The sequence below is a fragment of the Mesoplodon bidens genome, assembly GCF_964165515.1.
Source record: "Mesoplodon bidens genome assembly, contig: HAP1_SCAFFOLD_72, whole genome shotgun sequence".
NCBI lineage: Eukaryota > Metazoa > Chordata > Mammalia > Artiodactyla > Ziphiidae > Mesoplodon > Mesoplodon bidens.
In genome coordinates this window covers 1,899,961-1,921,889 of record NW_027671438.1, presented here as the reverse complement: position 1 = coordinate 1,921,889, position 21,929 = coordinate 1,899,961, and the positions used below count along the sequence as shown (strand labels likewise).

General features: G+C 42.7%; 1 long non-coding RNA gene across 12 annotated transcripts in view; it reads right to left on the bottom strand.

Annotated features, from left to right (window-relative positions):
- LOC308611360 overlaps positions 1-21,929 on the bottom strand; it is a 180,667-nt gene that overhangs the window by 133,266 nt on the left and 25,472 nt on the right. For 11 of the 12 annotated variants that reach the window (XR_014014854.1, XR_014014855.1, XR_014014856.1 and 8 more), the window contains exon 2: positions 7,464-7,528. This is a non-coding gene — a long non-coding RNA (uncharacterized lncRNA). Of the gene's footprint in view, positions 1-6,873; positions 6,898-7,463; positions 7,529-21,929 lie in introns of those variants that run through there. The other variant, XR_014014865.1, reaches the window with a different exon arrangement.

Genomic DNA, 21,929 nt, shown 5'->3' with positions numbered 1-21,929 from the left:
ATCATTAGAGAAATGCAAATCAAAACCACAGTGAGGTATCACCTCACACCGGTCAGAATGGCCATCATCAAAAAATCTACAGACAATAAATGCTGGAGAGGGTGTGGAGAAAAGGGAACCTCCTACACTGTTGGTGGGACTGTAAATTGGTATAGCCACTATGGAGAACAGTATGGAGGTTCCTTAAAAAACTAAAAAAGAGAACTACCATACGACCCAGCAATCCCACTACTGGACATATACACTGAGAAAGCCATAATTCAAAAAGAATCACGGACCACAATGTTCATTGCAGGTGTATTTACAATAGCCAGGACATGGAAGCAACCTAAATGTCCATCAACAGATGAAATGGATAAAGAAGATGTGGCACATATATATAATGGAATATTACTCAGCCATAAAAAGAAACGAAATTGAGTTATTTGTAGTGAGGTGGATGGACCTAGAGTCTGTCATACAGAGTGAAGTAAGTCAGAAAGAGAAAAACAAATACTGTATGCTAACACATATACATGGAATCTAAAAAAACCCAAAAGGTTCTGATGAACCTAGGAGCAGGACAGGAATAAACACAAAGACATAGAGAATGGACTTGAGGACACAAGGAAGGGGGAAGGTTAGGCTGGGACGATGTGAGAGAGTAGCATGGACATATATACACTAAAAAACATAAAAAAATAGAGAGCTAGTGGGAAGCAGCCGCATAGCACAGGGAGATCAGCTGGGTGCTTTGTGACCACCTAGAGGGGTGGGGAAGGGAGGGTGGGAGGGAGAAGCAAGAGGGAGGGGATATGGGGATATATGTATACATATAGCTGATTCACTTTGTTATACAGCAGAAACTAACACACCATTGTAAAGCAATTATACTCCAATAAAGATGCTTAAAAAAAAGAAAAAGAATGGAGGGTTTGTAAAGAAAAGGGAAAAGCCAGAAAGTGCTGGATATAATTGAGGATTTCTGCATTAGAGATTCTGCAGCACTGAAGTACAAGAAAATTGAGTAGGGGGATGAAGATTTAAGAATGTTCAACTTTTTATGAATTTAATTCCTTTCTCCTTTTTTTTAATGAGTAATGGTTAAAATTTGAATTCCTTTATAAATTACTTTTGGGTGGTTAACTGTGTTTTTTAAAATGCATCTCTGTACAAAGACTCTCTCTGAAATTTATTACGGTGGCCTAAATAAATTAATACATCTTGAAGGTCTTAGTGGTAAATCACCATGTTTAATTCCAAGAGAATTTAAAAGGTAAAGAAAATTAGTTTCAAAAATATTTTCAACAAGTTGAAATTTATGAAAAAATTTGAAAGATGAGCAGCTATGGGCATACCACCTTATTTTAGCTGATGAACTAATGAATATAGACTTCACACATTTTCAAAGTACTGAACTGCCTTTTCTTCTGTAGCAATCCTCAACCTATACCAGGTTAAAAAACCTAATAATCTTAAATCATGATTTCTTCCCTAAAATCCCCTTTCTACTCATTTATAAATCCTCCTTAACATTATTTTTTTCCTATTGTATTTCTTAGCCTTGATTATTTCATGTATTTGATGTACAAATGTACTGAACACTTACAATATGTACAAGATACTTTTTTTTAAAGCTACATGTCAGTTGACTCCTTTGTGCTTGGCACTGGAAGATACACTGTTGGAAGATTCAGCCCCTGCACTCAATTTTCTCACAGGTTAAAGAAGATTCAGACAAGTAAATCCACAATTCAACACTCTGTTATAAAAGGTATGAGAAAGGGTTGCCCAGGGGGTTTTGATTGTAAAGAGCAGGAGAAACTATCTTTTCCTGGGTATGGGAGGATTCCTAGAGGAGATGTTACCTGAGAAAAGGAAGATGAAAAGAAATTGCCAGGTGAATAAGGGATATTTTTTAGCTTTTATTTCTATTCAATTCTCACACAAAAAGAAAAACTCAAAAAATAAATGAAGGTATATGACTCTCAGAGCTCCTTAGGCTCTTTGGTATCTATATTTGTAGCTGGAGATACATGTGCCACAATTATGTTCTAAGTTAAGGGAGTCTGCGTGTGTCATGCATCAAGCATGTAGCGCAAGCTCATGTTAATAAAAATAGCCAGTCAGGCATAATCAAGGTAGAAAAGCAACAACTCACTACATATTCACTGATAACTTTCCTCTAGTCCCCTCTCCTGTGTTCCTTTCACCCACCCAAATGTTTTGGTGTGTAAGCTTTCCTCTCAAGACAATGGAGTCCACAGCATGGCCATCACAAGTTTGAGTGTTGAACAATAGGTGAGATCCCTAGTGAATAATTATACCCAGTTGGAGAAGACTAAACAGTGCTTCGAGCCAGGTGAGAGAAATAGCGTTTGGCTTATCTGCTCTGAAATAATATCTGAAAGACTCAATCCATAATGTTTCCATATGGTTGAAAGCAAGTTGAAGAGTGAACCCTGGGTCTTAACATTGTGTGTGTGTGTGTGTGTGTGTGTGTGTGTGTGTGTGTGTGTGTGTGTGTGTGTGTGTGTGTGTGTGTGTGTGTGTGTGTGTGTGTGTGTGTGTGTGTGTGTGTGTGTGTGTGTGTGTGTGTGTGTGTGTGTGTGTGTGTGTGTGTGTGTGTGTGTGTTTTTTTTGATTCATCAAATGTTAGGGAGAAACATTTTATGATAGAAAGAGCATTGGCCCCAGAGGCATGGGTTTAAAGTTCTATATCTGTCACTCTCTTGCCAGGAGGCTTTTTTAAAAGCTCATTTAATGACTCAGTTAATGCTTTTTTACATTTGAAAAAGAATGAGCCTTTTTCAAACTTTAAAGTTTGATGATTTTATGGTCACTTTTAGTTGCGGCTTTTTAAGACTCCCCATCTAAATAAACTCTTAGGCTCCATGACGTGTGCCCAACCTAGACATGCCGAAGGGGCTTTGAAATCCTGGCCTGCTTTCAGCCAACTTTATCATTTATATCAGCTGATTTGTTACTTGATAAAAATGTTCAGGATAATACAGTCACTTTTTTAAATGCTGTAGAAAAGAACACTTCAGAAACAGATTAGAACAGCCATGATAATGGACCAGAGTCCTGAGCCATTGAGCTGAGAATTCTATCTCCCCCTGCATGAGAGAGGCAGGTCGTAACCCTCTACAGCATCTGAAGTTGGGGATTTGCTTCCTACCCCCCTAACTCTGGCTAACAGCTTCCCATCAGCTTACCATCTGTGAATGAATCTGGACCTGCAGATTTATAGTCTCAGTTGGTACCGTGTCTTAGGATGTGGAGGACAGCTTGCTTTATTTTTCCCTAATGCTGCTTCTTCTCAATCTTAAGAGCTAACTCAAGATTTAGTGAATAATCTATACACACGTTACATGAGCTACTCAGATTCCCTCCCACATCGTGTCTTCCAGACTGAGGAGTTCTTCCAACTGCCTATTCTCAAACCCCTAACCTCACCCTCACCCTCAGCTGAGGACCTGCTTCCTCAGTTGCAATGGAAGGGGGAGGCTTCTGGAAGCCTTCCAATGCCAAAGGATGCAGGGGAGACGGGTTTGTGCTCTGGTCCAGGAGGATCCCACATGCCGTGGATCGGCTGGGCCCTTGAGCCATGGCTGCTGAGCCTGCACGTCTGGAGCCTGTGCTCCGTGGCGGGAGAGGCCACAACAGTGAGAGGCCCGCGTACAGCAGAAAACAAAAACAAAAAGAAAAACAAAAACAAGAAAGTATTGGGGCAGTAAGACAGGCAGTGGACATGAACAGGCCCTTCATATAAAAACAGAAAGACACCAGTCTGGAAAGACCACAGAATGAAGGACTCCCAACTACATGACATTCTGGAAAGGGCAAAAATACACAGACAGTAACAAGACCAGCAGCTGTCGGGGGCTTGGGGGCACTCAGCGGGTGAACAGGTGGCCCCCAGGGATGTTTCGGGCAGTGAAATGGTCCTGGGTGGCACTGCAGTGGTGGCTGCAGGTCATCACGCCTGTCCAAACCTGAACAGTAGGACACAGAGAGTGAGCCTTAATATAAACTACAGACTCCAGGGGAGAATTAGGTGTCAGTGCGGATCCATCACTGAGATGAAGCGCCACACAGGCGAGACATGTTACCAAGGGAGGGAACCCAGAGGGACGGGCGTAGGGAACTGCTGTCTGCTCGACTCTCCTGGAACCCTAAAACTGCTCTAAACACTGTCTACCAATTAAAAAGAAGAAACAGCTTCTAAGCACGTGAAAATACTCTCAACCTCATTCACGAGTCAGAAAACCCCAAGGGAACGTCCATACTGCTTACCGGGGCCTAGGATGAGCAGGAACACGCCGCGGCCTCGCCCCTTCCTGTCGGGCATCGCGCTGGAGCCCAGAGTCCCCCTGACTTGACCCACCGCACCCCACCCCACGTTTCATGCCGTCCACAGTCTCTACACATGACATCTTTTGATCAGATGACTCACTGTCCCAATTACAAGGTTTCAGTTTCTGCACAGGAAGAAACCAAAACCAGCACAGAGGGGAGGCTCTTCAGTCAACCTCAGGGTCTGCCTGCCTTCACGTCCCGCTCTTCCTGACGGGAGGCCCACATCCTAAGGACGGAGGTCCTTACCAGCACCTCAGGAGCCTCATCCAGTCCACCTCACGCTGCTCTGAGAGCCTCACCAACCTCTGCAGCTACCCAAGTCCTGGTCACTTCAGGGCCGTCCCCCTTCCCCGAGTCACTGAGCCACGTGCTCTGACAATGCATTTAAAACCAGGCTCTCGGACTTCCCTGGTGGCACATTGGTTAAGAATCCGCCTGCCAATGGTGGGCACACGGGTTGGAACCCTGGTCCGGGAAGATCCCACGTGCTGCGGAGCAACTAAGCCCGCGCGCCACAACTACTGAGCCCGGGACCCGCAACTACTGAAGCCCGCATGCCTAGAAGCCATGCTCCGCAATAAGAGAAGCCACCGCAATGAGAAGCCCGCTCACCGCCACGAAGAGTAGCGCCCGCTCGCCGCAACTAGAGAACAAAGCCCGCGCGCAGCAACAGAGACCCAACACAGCCAAAACTGAATAAGTTAAATAGTAAACAAATAAAAAATTTAAATGAATAAATAAATAAATAAATAAATAAAAGCAGGCTCTGCTTTGTCAGCACTCTGGAGTTCCCTACGTATCGACGGGCAGGATTCCCGTCCTCTCCTGTAATTACGTCTGTGAAGTGCCTTTCCCGAGGAGAACAGAAGCTCCTGGAAGCAGGGAATTGCTTCTTAAGATCACATGCACAACCTGAAGACATTTGATGTTTATGTCAAAGATAAAAGACAGAACGCTAGATGGTGTGAAGGGTCCTCGAGGCCAAGAGCCAGGCAAGCAGGACACTTCCTCTGGGGACCCTTCCATCAGCAGAGCAGAAAATGTCCGTGGCCAGAACTGGCACTCAATTCGCTTTGAGCTGAGAAGCACCCATGTAATTACATAGGCTCCCCAAAGAGTAATTACTCCCACATTTAAGAAAGGAGATGGCTTTTCAGGCAGGGAAGGCAAGTACAGTCTTCCCAGCTGGCTGGACTGTGTGTGCTGATGGTCACGATGGAGCTGGGCCCCAGAGCTCTGCTCTCCCCTCAAACCCCCAACCTCACCCTCACCCTCAGCTGAGGAGCTGCTTCCCTGAGAACAGAGAAGCCATCGGAGGGCTTCCCCACCTGCAACCCAGCTCTGCCATCCCCTCCCCACTCCAGGACCCTGGCCCGCAGCTCTCCCCTCCCCCACACGCATCTACTGGATCATTCCCACTGTTATTTCTCCCATCACAACACAACACAACACAACACAACACAACATCCTCCCCGGACCTCAGCTCCTACCCCAGCTACTGTCCAGTTTCTATTTTCCCCATCACAGCAAAATGTCTTGAAAAAGTTGGGACCAGAACAAACACAGTTCTCCCACTCCTCTCTCCTAAGCCTCTCCGATCAGGATTTCACCTCACAGATCCATCCAAACGCATCATTGGCGAGGTACGACCTCCCCCCAGTGCTGGGCTCGATGGTTAATGGCTCCGCGGAACGGCAACCTCGTTTGTCCAGTCACCCAGGGAACCTCTAAAGTGCTTCCCACATGCAGACAAAACGCTGTGATTAATATTTTAGGAGAAATACTCAGCGTGGAGAATACACTTGAGCTGCTGGAGGAAAGAGGTAGCGGCACAGAAAAAAAGTTTCTGTAACTACAGGAATGAACAGATAAGCTGTTTTAATGGTAACAAGTATGGGATGAAGGAGAACGAATAAAAACCATTTAGAAGACGACATTAACAAGCCTCACACTACAACGTGGTAACAGAGGATGGAGAAGGACTTTAGAAGGAACTCATTTTTCTGGGTAGGTGACAGGCTGGATGATGCAACGATGAGCCGCCAGGGACAACAGCTCAAGGCAAGGGGCAGGGGGGCTGTAAATAATCATTTCTGGATCTACTGGATCTAGTCATCCGAGGTGCCCTTTGGACAAACTCCATAGAGATGCTGGCAAGTGGCTGGACAGAGGCATCTATCTGGTCCAGGTGGGAGAACTGACAGAGTTGGAGGTGAAAAGCGCCAGAGGGTGAGATCAGACGGGGTGGAGAGTCATGGACCAAGGGTGAAACGACAACACACACAGAGGGCGGAGGAAAGAATCAGTCAGGAAGACAGCAAGGAGAGATCTGTCACAGAAACCCACAGAGCAGACTCTGCAGATGGCAAGGCAACAGTGGTCTGAGGTGACGACTGGCAAATCTCCACTGCTTTGTATGCTGGATGCCAGGTCACCTCAACCGGATCAGGTTCCGTGGAGGGGCAGAACCAAGACCGCAGGCTGCACGATACAATTCAGCTGGGAAACAAGGAATCTTTGCCAGAGACCTCACTGCATGGTGTGTAACGCGAACCTCTGAGATTGTAAGAGACAAAGAGCGAAATTTACTGGAAGGGTGACAAGGCTGTTCTTCCAGATGATCCTCATTGCATCCCTCGACTGAGCACTGAAAACAATGTACCTATGTGACAACGGTGTTCTACTGAACCGACAAGTTATATGCACTGAGTGCTCCCTGGACAGCACGCTCTCGGCTTACAGGAAGCACAAGGAAGGCACCAATGTCAACACGTTAGGGGCTGTCGCTCAGGAAGGCTCACGGCCTACAGCGGGATCCTCAGGGAAACCTTTTAACGCCCGAGAACAAAAGTGCTTCGGCAGGACCATGTAAGTCGAGCAAGGGATGGTGTTTTGCCACCAATGTCAAGAACACGAGGCTTGTACTGTGGCTCTAAGAGGATCGTGGGATCTACACGTAGGACTTGCCAGAAACACTTGGTGCTGACCTGCTCCTCTACGCTTTGTCTAACCACATCTTTTACCTACTCCTACTTTCCCATTTTAACTTTTGAACTATTCGCCTCCCAAGGTGTTATCACAAAGGAACAGCAGCAGATAAATACGAAAACAGCAAAACTCACCAGAGGCTGATTCATTTTCCGCTGCTCTTGGAACAACGTGCAGGACTGTGACAGTGGAGGCGGACCTGGAGAAGGAAAACGCAGGCAGTGAAGCTACGACTGAAGCGGCTCGGGGTGCACAAGCACCCACCCCGCGCTCCACAGGAGACACCTGTGGGAGACCCGTCCTTTCACCTTCAGAAGGGCCTGTGAGAATAAGGAGGGAGCAACCACCCTCAGGTCTGTAACTCCCACGTGACTGTAGTACCTAAGGGGATACTTTATTTTTCCGTAGCGAGTGTACATTGAATCCTATTAAAATAAACCTCCGTCATTAAATATGAAATTTAAAAACGCTTATAGTTTATCTCTTCCAAGTCTGTTAACAACTTAGATCAGAACATCCACAGGATACCCAGAATAAAGGGACACACTCAGGTGCCTTTCAGTCTTGCAATGATTTGTACAAACTTTACAAACTTACGTGCGACGCTCAAAAACATCTTTTATTAAAACTGACTTTAAGTGGACAGAACACCTGCCCTAGGAGTCTGGAGTCCTGTGAGCGACCCCACGTGCACACCCGGTGAGGATCTAGGACAAGTCATCTCCCTCCTCAGGCCCCATCGCTTCCTTCCTCACCCGAGGCAGCAGGACAGCAGCCCTGCAGACTCATCCTGCACCGATTACACTGGGCGACTCCACAGGGCACAACCCAGGGGGGCGGCGGACGCTTACATTAGACAGCCAAGGTGCTGACGCGCCTTGAGACACACACGCGAGATGCCGAGACGGCGACAGGAGGGGGAGGAGGATCGGGGTTGGACGGAGGGGAGGACGCGGCACGTCCCAGCCGAGCCTGTGGACCCTGCTCCCCCAGGACACCCGGAGCTCACAAGTCCCAGGGGAGCCCCATCCGGAGCAGCCAGCCCTGTCCTCCAGCCCGGCCCCTCCACCTCCGGGAAGCAGTTAAACCCTCCCGGTGGCTCTACTGCGGGCCCTGGGGCGGGCAAAGCCAAGCCCCGGGGCGGGCCAAGCCCCGCTCTCCAAGCCCCGCTCTCCCAAGCCCTGCTCTCCAAGGGCCGCAGGCTCCACAACCGCCTGCAGGCCTGCAGACGCAACACCTACCCCGTGGGCACTCGCTCACCGGCTCCGGGCTCCCGAGGCTCCAGTCCGGGGGCTGCTCCTCGGGCGCGCTCCTCTCTCGGGGTCTCTATTTTTAAAATATTTATAAGTAACCCATTTTGTAGAAAACACCTATCTTTCATCATAAGAATTATGACACTTTATACTTTCATTCCAGCCTAACTTTTATACTCTATTTTCTACCATTTGGCAACTTATACCCTACGCTCTAGTCAAACAAAAATCTCCTTTACAATCACTGAAAAATACTGTGTTGGTTCTCAAGTCCAGGATGTTCCTTCTGCCTGGTATGCCCCTGACCTTCTCTCCACGTGGAACATACCTACTGACATTCAAAACCTAATTCCAAGACCCCCTCATTGTTGGCATTCTCTTTAATATCCCCTAGAAGGGTTACTGACTCCGAGTTCTATTTTACAAATTTATATTTTTATGATTTATTTAATAGCCTATCTCTATTCGATTGTAATGAGTTGTTCATGCATCTCTGACACTCTCTTTTGAGTTCCTCTGGCCTTTATTTTTATTTTATTTTATTTTATTTTTTTTTTTTTGCGGTAGGCGGGCCTCTCACTGTTGTGGCCTCTCCCCTTGCAGAGCACAGGCTCCGGATGCGCAGGCTCAGCAGCCATGGCTCACGGGCCTAGCCGCTCTGCGGCATGTGGGATCTTCCCAGACCGGGGCACGAACCCGTGTCCCCTGCATCGGCAGGCGGACTCTCAACCACTGCGCCACCAGGGAAGCCCATGGCCTTTATTTTTTCTTTTATCTCTTACCCATAAGCACAGTGCTTGCCCCATAGTACGTGCTCAACGTGTTGGCTGAGTGAAAAAAGACACCTTTTAGCTCTAATCATTTGTGAAATTTCATTTAAAATGACAGCAGATCACCCTTTGTTTCCTAACTTAATTTCTAGTACTATAGAATGTACACTCAGAACACGGTCAGTGGCCTACAGGAACAGTGTTCTCACTGGACTGCATGCATATAGTCAACCCCCTTATAACTTTCTCTGGCATACAACTGCCAGACATGTTATTAAGAAAAAAAAAAACAAAAAAAAGATGTACCAACCCCTCACCTATTAGAAAACTTCCAGAAGCTCTCCATTCCTTATGGTATCTTTTCTACTTGATTTTTCAAATACCTCTGTCTTACTTAATCTATTCAGAACTGCCTTTTCTACCTTTGGCTTTCATTTTCAATTTCATTCATATCATTATCTGCACTTACCCACAGAACCTAAGCATATTTCAGTTTCTTATGCAAGTTTCCTCACTAGAGGTCAAAGGAGCAAGGACTATTGTGATAAAATATTAAATAAATAGACGATAGAACTTTGTTCTATTCGTCTGGGAAAATTACTACCTGAAACAAAATAATTCTGGAAACTGAAGGGATCAGACCAGTCAGCTTTGTTTACTTCAGACTCAAATCAATGTCTTGTCCTTACCTGAGCTCTGGTTACATTTAGAAAAAAGTACTGTAAATACAGTGAATGAGCAAGGCCACTATCTGAGACATGTCTGGGTCCTTAGTATAGTAACTGGGGGAATGGTAAGCGTTGGTCAATGTTTGCTGATTGATGACTCAATAGATCTGGTTAAGCCTCACCATCAGAATTCCAGATTTTTTAACAAGCTTCTCAGTCTTTTCAACCCAAAGAAAAAACTAAAGAAAACCAGATGACAAGCATTTCAAATTGTAAAATATCCTGGTTGTCAAATTTAAATAGGGATATCCTGTGCAATGGAGAGGCTGGCTGGTGCCAATTTCACATTTTGTTCTCTAGTGTCCGGACGAAGCCTGCTCTGCCAGTGAGCTGACAGGTCGAGAGCACTCCCGCTTCCACAGACACCCGAGAACTTTCTATTTTTCATGGTGTTCCTGCCTTACCTAAGGGAAGGACTGTATTCACAGTGAAAAGAGTTATGATTAATCACCAATAGAGAGATTCTTCCACTTTCTGGGTGCCCACGTTAAAAGTCTGGTATAGTCAACACTCCCTCTAACATAGGTCGTGTATTGAAATGAGAAAACTATCACCTAATATGGCCAGAGAGATGAAGGGACTTGGCCCAGCTGAGCCCAGGAGACACCTCTAATTCAAAACCTCAACCATTAACACAGTGATTGTGATCAAGGAGACTTGCAGCACATAAGAGATTCAAAAAGCATATTAATCCACCTCCGGCAACACTGCCAGTTTAAAAGAACGATTAACCTTCTCTCCCACTTGATTCAACCTGGCTGTGTATTATACCACTCTAAATGCTAGCAGACTCTATGCTTATGGCTTCCATTAGGTAGCACTTAGTATACACAAAAACTTTCTTCAAGAAGTAATTACTTTTGAAACCATAAACATTTCAGTTGGGAAAAGAGAAAAAGAAAGGAGGTGCAAGTAAAAGGAACTAGGAAAAAATAAGAAAATACCCTCAAATATAAACATATTGATTCAAAAAATAATTTAAAGGGGATTTAAACGATACTAGGTGAGCATTTATTCTGTTTCTGCTTTAAATAAAGCATTCTGTTTTATTTGTTAGGTGTTGTACTTGTTTAGTATCTAACGTCTGTTAAAAACCTCTCGAAAGAGATGTATTCATTCTGGTATCCTAAGCACCTATCTGGATGAACAGCACAAGCAATGGGAAGTCATGGGGCATAATGGACCTTGCAAAGGCTCTGGAATCCATCTCTTACTTATGGTCTTTGAGACTCAGGCTCCTCCTCTATGTAGTGTGCATAAAACTTAGTGGAGATAGAACACTAGGGACACAGAAGGTCAAAGCAGGTATTTACTACGACTTTTCAAATATCTTCCTTTAGGAAAACAAATATATTTTATTTGCAATGAGGCTTTCTTGTGAATTTTATTCTTCTAAAGAAAAATATTTTTAGTGAACAATTCATTCGTTTGCCTCCCTGTGCTACTTTATTGACAATACTCAGGTAGGGGTGGTTTTCTCTCAAGCAGTTAACTCCATGTGATTTGTATTTCAGACCTTCCTAAAAGCATGTTTTCCTGCTCTTTCTTTCCACCCCATCCCAGCTCTACTTAAAATATTGTGATCCTCTATTAAAATGCACAGAACCCTGGGAAAATAAGGAGAAGCAAAATGTTTGTCACTGCCAGCTCTGGTATGCATATATCAGAGAATAAATTATAACTGATGAAGACAGAAATGGGACCCATATCTGTCTGACTTCAGAAACCAGAAGTGTAGCTACTACAAGCTGATGAATTGGAACTCAGATCAAGGCCTAGAGTGGAGAGGAGTCTTCTGATCAGAAGGGGAAAGTAAACAAAGGGCAGCGTTTAATTATTTAATAATAAGTAAGAGAATGACTATGGTGTTTTTACAGAACAGGATATAATATTGAAATAAAACCCCCCAAAGTGACACAGAAACATAATGCAATCCTCTTAAGCTACAACCCTTCCTAAACCAAACCATACCATTCTCTTCACACAGCCTGGAAAGTCAAAAGAAAGGGGATACTGATCTGCATCACACTGGCATTAGAAGATCTACTTTTAATGAAGTTTTACTTCATGGACTGAAGTTTCCCCCCCTTTAAAAGGGTAAGCTTTCTTCTCAAGAAACATCACTGTGTAATAATCAAGGAGCCAGGGATGGTGATATTAATTGTTCTAAGTACAGGGATTTGTTTTGCAGAAAAAAGTACCAATCAGAAAGAGAACTGACCAATAATTACTTAACAAAACTGCTTCAGAAGTAGATTTCTAAATCTACTTTTAGATTAATTGATAGTTAGGAAAATCTTACTAAGTTTATTCATTTAGAGGAAATCTGTGCAAGCCTCTGAAACCAAGAGGTACTGTATCAAAAGAGATAAGGTCACTAGACACTTATGTAAGAGCTACTTCTTCCTCAAATGGCCACCATATAGTCATTTCTATTACATTACCAAGAAGTAACAATGCACCTTTAGGAAGCTAGTATGAAAGAAAAACATAATAAAATTTTTTGCAGGTGACTCTCTGATCTCATAGGTGTGTGTTAATTTTCCAAAGTTGGGACTGGATCCCGCCTTTACAAAATGCTCCTTGAAATATCACATTGAAAATCTTCTCTGTTACTCCTTACTGTAAACACTGTATATGTTTTTAAGAAGACCAATAAAAAATATGGACTATGGGGCTTCCCTGGTGGCACAGTGGTTGAGAGTCCGCCTGCCGATGCAGGGGACACGGGTTCGTGCCCCGGTCCAGGAAGATCCCACATGCCACGGAGCGGCTGGGCCCGTGAGCCAGGGCCGCTGAGCCTGCGCGTGCAGAGCCTGTGCTCTGCAACGGGAAGTGCTACAGCAGTGACAGGCACGCGTACCGCAAAAAAAAATATATATATATATATATATATATATATATATATATATATGTGTGTGTGTGTTTATATGTATATATGTATATACATATACATATATATATGTACTATGAAATTATTTTTCCAGTAGTGAAATTATGGAGAATACGACTTGCATTTCTACTGTATTCCTGCAAAAAGAGGAAGTCCTTTTCCACAAAGACTGTCATCAATGTTAACTCTGGGAGAGAAGTATTTGTAGTTGTCTCATGCTTTGTGGTGACAGACTCTCACTTTTCCCCGTTTCTATTGTGGGTAACAGGGCACACTTTGGGCTGAGAATTCACGCTGTGGTCGGAAAAGAAAGAAACGAAAAATACCCTCATTAACAGTGCTCTTTAACAAGTTCATCAAATGGGCCTCAGGCATTCTGAACAGCAGCAATTAAAAAATAACTTTAGATTTCATACATTTCTTCCAGTAGGATGAAAAGCTGAGGTATGTTAACTTTAATTTTATGGTTTGGGTGAATACAGAGTTCGATTACTCCCTGTCAAAGCAGAAATCAGCCTTTTACAGGGAATAAGTGCTAATTAAGCAAAACAGAGTAAGCATGTTATATGAAGTATATTTGTTTCTTTCCTGTGCACTTTGGCTGCACAAGCTCTAACCACAGTTTCCGGAGCGACCATCAGTGCTCCCTAAGAATGCCAATGCAGTGTTCCGTCCAGTTAGTGGGGTGCAGAGACCAGTCAGAATGCTGATGCTTTCCACAAAGGAGATGGGGCTAGGGAGGCAAATGCAATCAGGGAATATTATCTCTGTCTTGTGTGCCTGCTACAAAACAGTGTCCTCTCAAGACTACTCTATCCCTTCTTTGCTTTATACGTGTATGTGTAAGTTTGTGTATGTAAGCTTTACAAGTCTCTCATAAGAGAAAACTAAAAATGCCCAGGAAAAAGACAAAACTGCTTCAACAGAGAAAGGTCTCTCTGTTCCAGTTGAAGAGGATATAGAGTTAATAACAGGAAATATCCATCCCCTGAAACTGTATGAAACATGGATGCTTCCAAAATTTACTCAAGGTCTCACTGACCAGGCTGTAATTTTAATTATTATTTCTTATGATTATGGTAGATTAAAAGTCTCAGTAGTACGCTAAAACTCTTTAACACTTGTTGACCTTTTTTCTTGATAGCTTTCCTCCTGCCAGGCTCCAGCCAACAGTAGCAGTAACAGATATCCAGATCTTAAGAGGATAGAAGTATAACGGTGCACTAAATATGGAAAGGAAGAACCAGTAATGGTTCCTATACATTCATAACGCAAATCAGCATCAAACTAAGGAAAAAAGCTTCCCCAAGAAGAAGTTGACAGCAAATAGTTTCGCCTCTTAATGCATTGAGGAAACAACTTTGAAGTTATCCGTAGCCACCGCTTCTGAAGCGACCAGTAGCTTTGCAACTATTAGTTTACTTGTATTAGATTAATTTATATTAGAGTTTATTTAATGTAATTGCTCACAAATTTTAAACCATTTTGTATAGTGTTCTGTATCTGTTTAAATGAAATGCTTTCCTAAGCTCAAGATCAGTGTTTTTATGTTGTGTAAATTATGAAATTACTGTGGAATATCTGGTAAACTTGATAGGAAACCCCAGATGTCAGCACTTTGCTGGGCAAGATTTAAAGTGGCCCACACCATTAACCCTCATCAGGAGCAGTAGCAGTGGGCTAAGTCATAAGGGCACGCCCATCCATTACATTCACCCAGGATACTGTGAGTGAGAATCAAAGGGCAGTCAGACAGAGACCTCTATGCTCAGATTCCACTGCCAAGAAATGGCCTAAGTCAGCTCTTGTTGTTGAAGAAAATAACCCTTTAGGAATCAGACTGAATCCTATTTTAAGTTTTAGAGGAGGAAGGATACTATTTAAACATTGATGAAATGTGCCTCTCTTTTTTTATCAGCATAGAAATTTATTTGAATTCAAAATAATATGGTTATATTTAGCATAGTGTAATAATTATCTAAAGCACATATCATCACTGGCTCTGAAACAGTTCTAAAGATGTCATTCTTTTGAAGTAAAAAATATGCAGTAAAAATGTACAAGGAAGCAAAAATATGAAAAAAACAGTTTGCTGAGTATGGGAAGTTGTTACAAGATGGGCACACCGAGATAATTGTAACAGAGTCCAAATTACATAACATGCAGCAAGGAGTTCTCTTGCTTTAACAACTCCTAGAAAATAAACCAGTAATCTCAATGCAAGAATATCACCACTGGGATAACAGGACACATTTTCTGAGGCACACAGGTAGTAATTCACTATACTTCCCCTTTCTCTAATACCTTTTCTCACACCAATTTCTTTTCTTTCCTCGAGGATAGATTTTATCCTGTTGAAAACAATTTTAGTTTTATTTGTAAAGTGGAGTAAATAATATCCTGAGTGAAGTAGGCAGCATTTTAGCTGAAGATGCTCAGGAATCAAACTTTTGAAAAAGGCCAATCAGCTAGCTAGTTAGCAGTTACCATCAGTGGCTTGCAGGAAAAAAAAATTACAGATGATATGTTTGTTAAATAGATAAAAAGAATAAGCAGTTTAAAATGGGTGAAAAATCCCAGGATCTATTGTGACCTAGACCAGAGGTGCCTAACCTTTTTGGAACCAGGGACCGGTTTCCTGGAAGCAAATTTTTCCAGGGAGGGGGGCAGGGTGTGTGGGGTTCAGGCGGTAATGTGAGCCATAGGGAGCGGCAGATGAAGCTTATAGCTGGCTTGCTTGCGACTCACCTCCTGCTGTGCAGCCCAGTTCCTAAGAGGCTGCGGACTGGTACCCATCCGAGGCCAAGGGGTTGGGGACCCCTGACCTAGACACTCAAAAGCAGACAGTTGACCTTTGATTAAGCCCATTTTCCTGTGGAGTGAGCCATAAGGGGCTCCAAGACACAGTTTGGTTTCAATGGTTCAGTGTTCACAGCCAGAGGGCAAACTCAGAATGTCTCCTCCTCTTGCAAAAACTGGACCGCGAATGAGAAGTCTTTTTTTGAGTAGCCCTTCACGCACGACATCCCTGCAGATCTGATGGGCTTGACTGCCCAGAAGGATTGGGCTCTTCGTGCTGGTAGCAGAGCCTCATGCTAATCCCAGATCCTTAGCCATGAGTGTTGCTCCAAATCCGCCCTGATAGTAACCAGCCAGGTGAACTCCATCCATCACCCCAGGTGCAGGATTGTAAGTGTCACTTGACCAACATCGTCCTAAGCTCGTATTTAGGATTTTAGCCAAGAGTTTTGGGTCAAGCCCTAACCTGAGTCCCAGATTCATAGCTTCAGCAGCTCCAATCCTACGAACACCCAACAGCAAGTGTTTGCAGATCTGCGAAGCCTGGCCAGTCCCAACAGCTCCACGATGCACCACATGGGAGCCCATGCACCACAGCAGCTCAACCCCTCCCATCCTAAATGTGAGGTTGCCAGACCGAGCCGTTCCCACACCACCAGAAACAGGGGCATCCGAGAAAACTGCTCCCATTGTCTCAACTTCTTTGGCCAATTCTCTCAAAACCATAGGATCAACAGTACTGGAATCTATTAATAGTCTTTCTTCACTTTTTTTTGAATTCCATTTGCTAGAGTATAAGCTTCTAGCACATTGATGCACTGTAATAATTCTATCACCTTTTTCGGCTACATCCGCTGCAGAAGACACTACCGGGTTCACTTGCATCTAGAAGCTCTTTGCATGCATCAGGGAACACATCAGCAATAGTGAGTGGCTAGCCATGTCAAGAGCTCTTTTGCCATTGGATTCCCCACGTTGCCTACTCCAGTGAATCCAACTGGAGTCTTGGAAGCTACTGACCTAGAACACAGCGCTGCAAGGCTGGCCACCGACGGCTGCTGCAGACGACTCCCTGTACCAGAGGCCGGAGGTGGCTCCACGGAGACGGAAGGAGGCTGACACGTTGCCCGCGACCCTCCTTCCCACGGTGACCTCCTCGACTCCCAGCTCACCCACTGGCTGCTATAGGGTGCGTGGTGCGGAGGGCCGGCTCAGCTGTGGCGATTCTTAATACCTCTTTGTTACTAGGTTACACGTACAATTTCACCTAGTGAGCAATTTAACAGAAGGAATTTTTTTCTACGGCATTTTTGTGGCACAGCAGATAGAAGCGAGGTCACTATTTCTTTGAAAAACTGAACTAAAAATTTATAGAAAGTCATGATTCATTCTACAAATATGCTGAGTCAAAGAAATGTGGAAATTGGTGCGATGGAGGAAGAGCGCTAGACTTCCCTGATGCTGAACTGGGACCTTTCTTCTGGTGTCAGAACATGGTTGTGTAACTCCTTTAATCCCAGTGGATTTTCCAAAAATTCCAGAATCTTCAGATTTTGGTAGCCCCTGTTTACTGCCTTTGCCCCCCCATGCCAAACCCCCACCCCACCCCACACACATTGATTTTTTGCCAGTTGTCCTCCGGGGTGCTTTTCTTTATATAATTATTGCAGCAGTTTGTTAGACTACTGACCCCCAGTGCAAATGCCCCTCCCCCCCGTTTTCACACCCTGTGTAGTTTTGTTCCACCTTGACCTGGGTTTGGTCACATGACTTGCTTTGGCCCAATGGCATATCAAGAGCTGAAGCTTGGAGAGTAGGGCTTGTCCTCATGGAAACCTGACATGTTAGGAAGCCTGGCTAACCTAGTGGAGAATAGGTCCAGGCCACAGCCAGCACCAACGGCCAGACATGTGAAAGCAACCAGCCCCAGTCCAGCAACCAGATGATGGCAGCCTCAGTAGTCACCTCAGGTGAAAGCAAGATAGATCCACCCAGGGGATCCCAGCCCATTCTGCTGATTCACAAATTGTGAGGAGATAAAGTGCCTGCTGTTTTAAACCACCAAGCATAGTAGTTCATCACACAGGAAGAGATATAACTATCTTCACTGTTAGATTATCTTCCCATTTTATACCATGTTTCCCCTCAAGCGACTGTTCCTTTATCCAAGATTCTAGAAAAGAAATAACAACTGATGAGGTGGATAGAGCCTTAACATTTTTTAAAAGCTTTATAAACTTTTAAAATAACTATGTTAATAAAATCAATATTTATTTGATCACAAAATTATTTTCTTCAGTTGCCTTAAGAAGTAATGCAGAATTGTACTAAGTTTATAAATCTGGAGGCTCTAAAAATGTGTTATTCCTTGGATTCAAGTCCTAGTGTACTTTATGTGGGCATTCACGTTTGCAAAGTGATTCCAGGAAATTTGTGATTTCATTTTACAACTTTGGCCTAAGGAGTCTTATGATATTTTAACTGAGAAAAATAATATATTAATTCCACTTTCAGCTCTTAAACCCATGGCTTCCTGTATTTTCTAAATTCCCTATCAGTAAAGAAGACTACGTATAGCGTACAAGACTGTCATGATTAAGGAGGAAGGTAGTACAGAAAGAACCTGTCAAATTAGGCATTGCCCAGTCATGTCAGTATACTACCGTGGGGAGCCACAGGCAGCTTGAAGCCTGGAAAAAAGACAGATACAATGTAATGATTATCCTAAGGATCCGGATAATGATTCCTATGATTTTGTTTTAAATATTAATGGCAGAGGATTCTGGGGAAATGATGGTGGCTACAGAGAAGATTTTTATCCCTGAATATGCCACCCCTCCCCTAAATACACAAGCCCCCACCCCCACAAAGAAGAAAGAAAAGCATCTAGGATAGCAAGATCAAAAACCCACAGAAAACATCTACAACAAGGTGTCCACATTAACTGCAACATACAGCCAGGTAGGAACAAATCAACAACAGGAAAAAGACCTACATATGTGTATCCCAAGGTGTGTGGGAGGAAGACGAGGGAAGGACTCTCTCTCTCTTTCAGGAGAGCCAAAGGTTACTATGGTTCACGAACTCACTGAGATTGAAAAACTCACTGAGAACAGCGGCAGAAACCGGGAGTGAACGTTGCAGGCTCCACTTTGCAGCTGAGTGCAAGAACTTTGAAATGTTCTGAGGATGCCAAGTGTTCTGGGGTCTGTGAAACCTTGACACCTAGCAAACCAAAGCACCATTCCAGAACAAATCCCCATACTCAACAAGGACAAGAAAGAGGAGCCCTGGGTAAATGGGCAGAGGAGGGCCGAGGAGGAAGATTTTAGAAATTTTAAGGTCATTTTTTAAAATTATGTTGTGAAAATAATAGAAGATAGTGAGCCCTGGAGTTCTGAAGCTAGAAATTATATTCTGATCTATGATTCCCTCCTAAAGTGGAAACTTATTTCACTTAAAAATGAGTGACAGAAGAGTATTCCACTCACATCCTGTAGAAAATCAGTGAGAAAAAAAAAGGAAAAAGAAGGGTGAAAAGAAAGTTCCAGCAAATCCTGAAAACGTGACAGAAAGACACGTCCCCAGAACAAATGAAATTTATTGCCTGATATTGCGGAAAAAGTAAAAGAAATTTTAAAAGGAATAGAAACTGGTTTTAAGAAAAACATAAAAGAAATTAGAAAAATTCAGAAATGAAGTGATTGGAGAATAGCAAGATTTGAAAAGGTGAAAAAATTCAGTAAGTAATTTGTTTAAAAAAAATCATGTCCCGAGAGAAGGTTAAACTAGAAGCAACACAAGTTTGAATAAACACAGTGGATAATGCCTCCTTGGAGAAATAGCTGATTTCAAATCCAGCATAAGAAACGAACAAGATGTTCCTGTTACACCTTGTCATACAAGAGAGCTGGGAAGACTTCAAAGACTACTGTGGTTGTGTGGAAAGGACTCAGGAGCCAACTTGAACAGGATCCGTGAACCTAAGAGGGGACAATCTCCGCATCGATATTTATAACCACCTCACTGAAAACAACAACAAAGAAAGAAAATACCTCATTAGTCATCTCCGGAGGCTACTTTGGAGTCAACCTTTCTCTCTCCTGTTTTTTCTTTTTTTGTAAAACTGGTAAATAAAATAAAAGAAACATTTATTCTTCCTTTCCTAATTAAACTGTAACTCAGGGCAACCAAGTAGTTGATGAAATCATCTTCTAGCTAGTAAATGAATAATAATCTAATTAGTAGAATATCACCATTTGGTACCCTTAATAAATTAATGGATCTAGACATTGATAATTAATGGCCGCAACATCACAGTAAGACAGGCACTTTATAGTTCCTTTTGGAATTCATCAATATTATCTATGAAGTAAACTTGACAAAAAATCACACCTGAATTATGTCAGTGCTCTAGATCTATCTACCAACTGACAGTAAATACATGGGCCAAAGGAGCATGATAAATATATAAGCATAAAGGGGATGCAATCAGCATAATCCAGACAGTTGGGAACCCTACTGGATGAATGCTTTGAATTCAATGACAAATACTTGCAAGAAAAATGAGCAAATTGAGTTCTTTTAAACCTATACTTTAAAAGAAATTGTGTTTGGATCAGCAATCAAATAAATAATGGTTATTAAAATAAAAATACATTTATAGGACAATCAAGGAAACATGAACTGACTGGCTATTTGTTGATATTAAGGAATTATTATTATTTGCGGATGTGTGATAATGACATAGTTGAGCTTAAAAAGGGCAGTTCTTGCATTTTAGAAATATGTATACTGACGTTTTCACTGAGAAAAAGAAACCTGGGATTTGCTTTAAAATTGCTGGGGATGATGGTGGTAGTAGTAAGAGAGGGGACAGAGAAAATCTATTGGCCTGAAATGGACATTTGATGAGAACAATTGAGGAAAGTTTCTACTTCTTTCTTTTTACTTCTGTAGATGTCTGAAATTTTCCATACTAAAACATGTTTTATAAATGTAGATGGCTTGCAATTTGCTCTTCTGAGCTCTCAGAAGGCAAAAAGCCATTCTTAAATTAGGAGCTTTCTTCTCTAGCCAAGAATTCTAATGATAATTGTGTCCCAACTGGCCAGTGCACTCAGATTGCTCTGAGATCTGTTGGTGGAAAAAAATAAAGAGACTCTTTAGTCTTAGAAGAAAACAACAAAGAGTAAAGGCTGCTGCTAGGTCTAGGGCAATAGTGTAGTATCAGTATAAGACAAAATATTAGTTTCTTCCAAAATCCACTTGTTACTACTGTGTATACTTTTGCAGCAAAATATCTTTTCTACATTGTCAGCATTAAAGTAAATTTACTATTTAGGGGGCATTTAAATTATCATATACTCAAAGCCTAGAAAGAATCCCCTAGGCTGAAATGACATTAAATCTTATTTTGGCCATTGTAGTGTATTCTCCAGTCCTACTTGCTTTGTCTCTAACTGTCCTAAAAAGGTGTGAGGAGATCTGCCAATATTAATGCCAGGATTCAAAATGAGTTCTTTGCAGCTTGCTTCCTTCAGGATCTTCTGCCCTCAGACCCATGTATTTACTTAATGCCTCAGATTATTGTATATGTCACATCTTTCCAACTAGAAGACAAGCTCCTTTAAGGGCAGTGACTAGTCTCATCAACATCGAATTTACTCCAACACCAGTGCTTTCAAAATGTGTGTTGCTTAGTATCTGTCTGACCATAAGAAGTTATAGAAACAATTCTACTCTAACTAAATAATAATGATACTACTACTACTATTTCTACTACTGCTGCTAATAAAATGTATGAAATAGAGTATAAATGGGAAAATAAAGATAACACTGGAAATCCCAGACTATAAAATGAATGATCCCAAAGCCACTTGCCAATCCACTGACTGTAAACAGTTACTTGTGAATTGGTCAACATTTAAATGCATAATTGAGAGAAGGGTTAAAACAAATTTTATTACCAAAAAACACAATTTTTATACCTACAATTTTTGAGCTCAACTAACCTGTAGTTTTAACAGAAATAGATGAGATTCCAAGTATTCATTCAGGTTCCTAAATGATCCATTCCCTATCTTTCCTTATGAAACAATCAGTTATAACTCTAATCATTTGTCAAGGATTCACCAATCTCTACTTCCTTTATTTT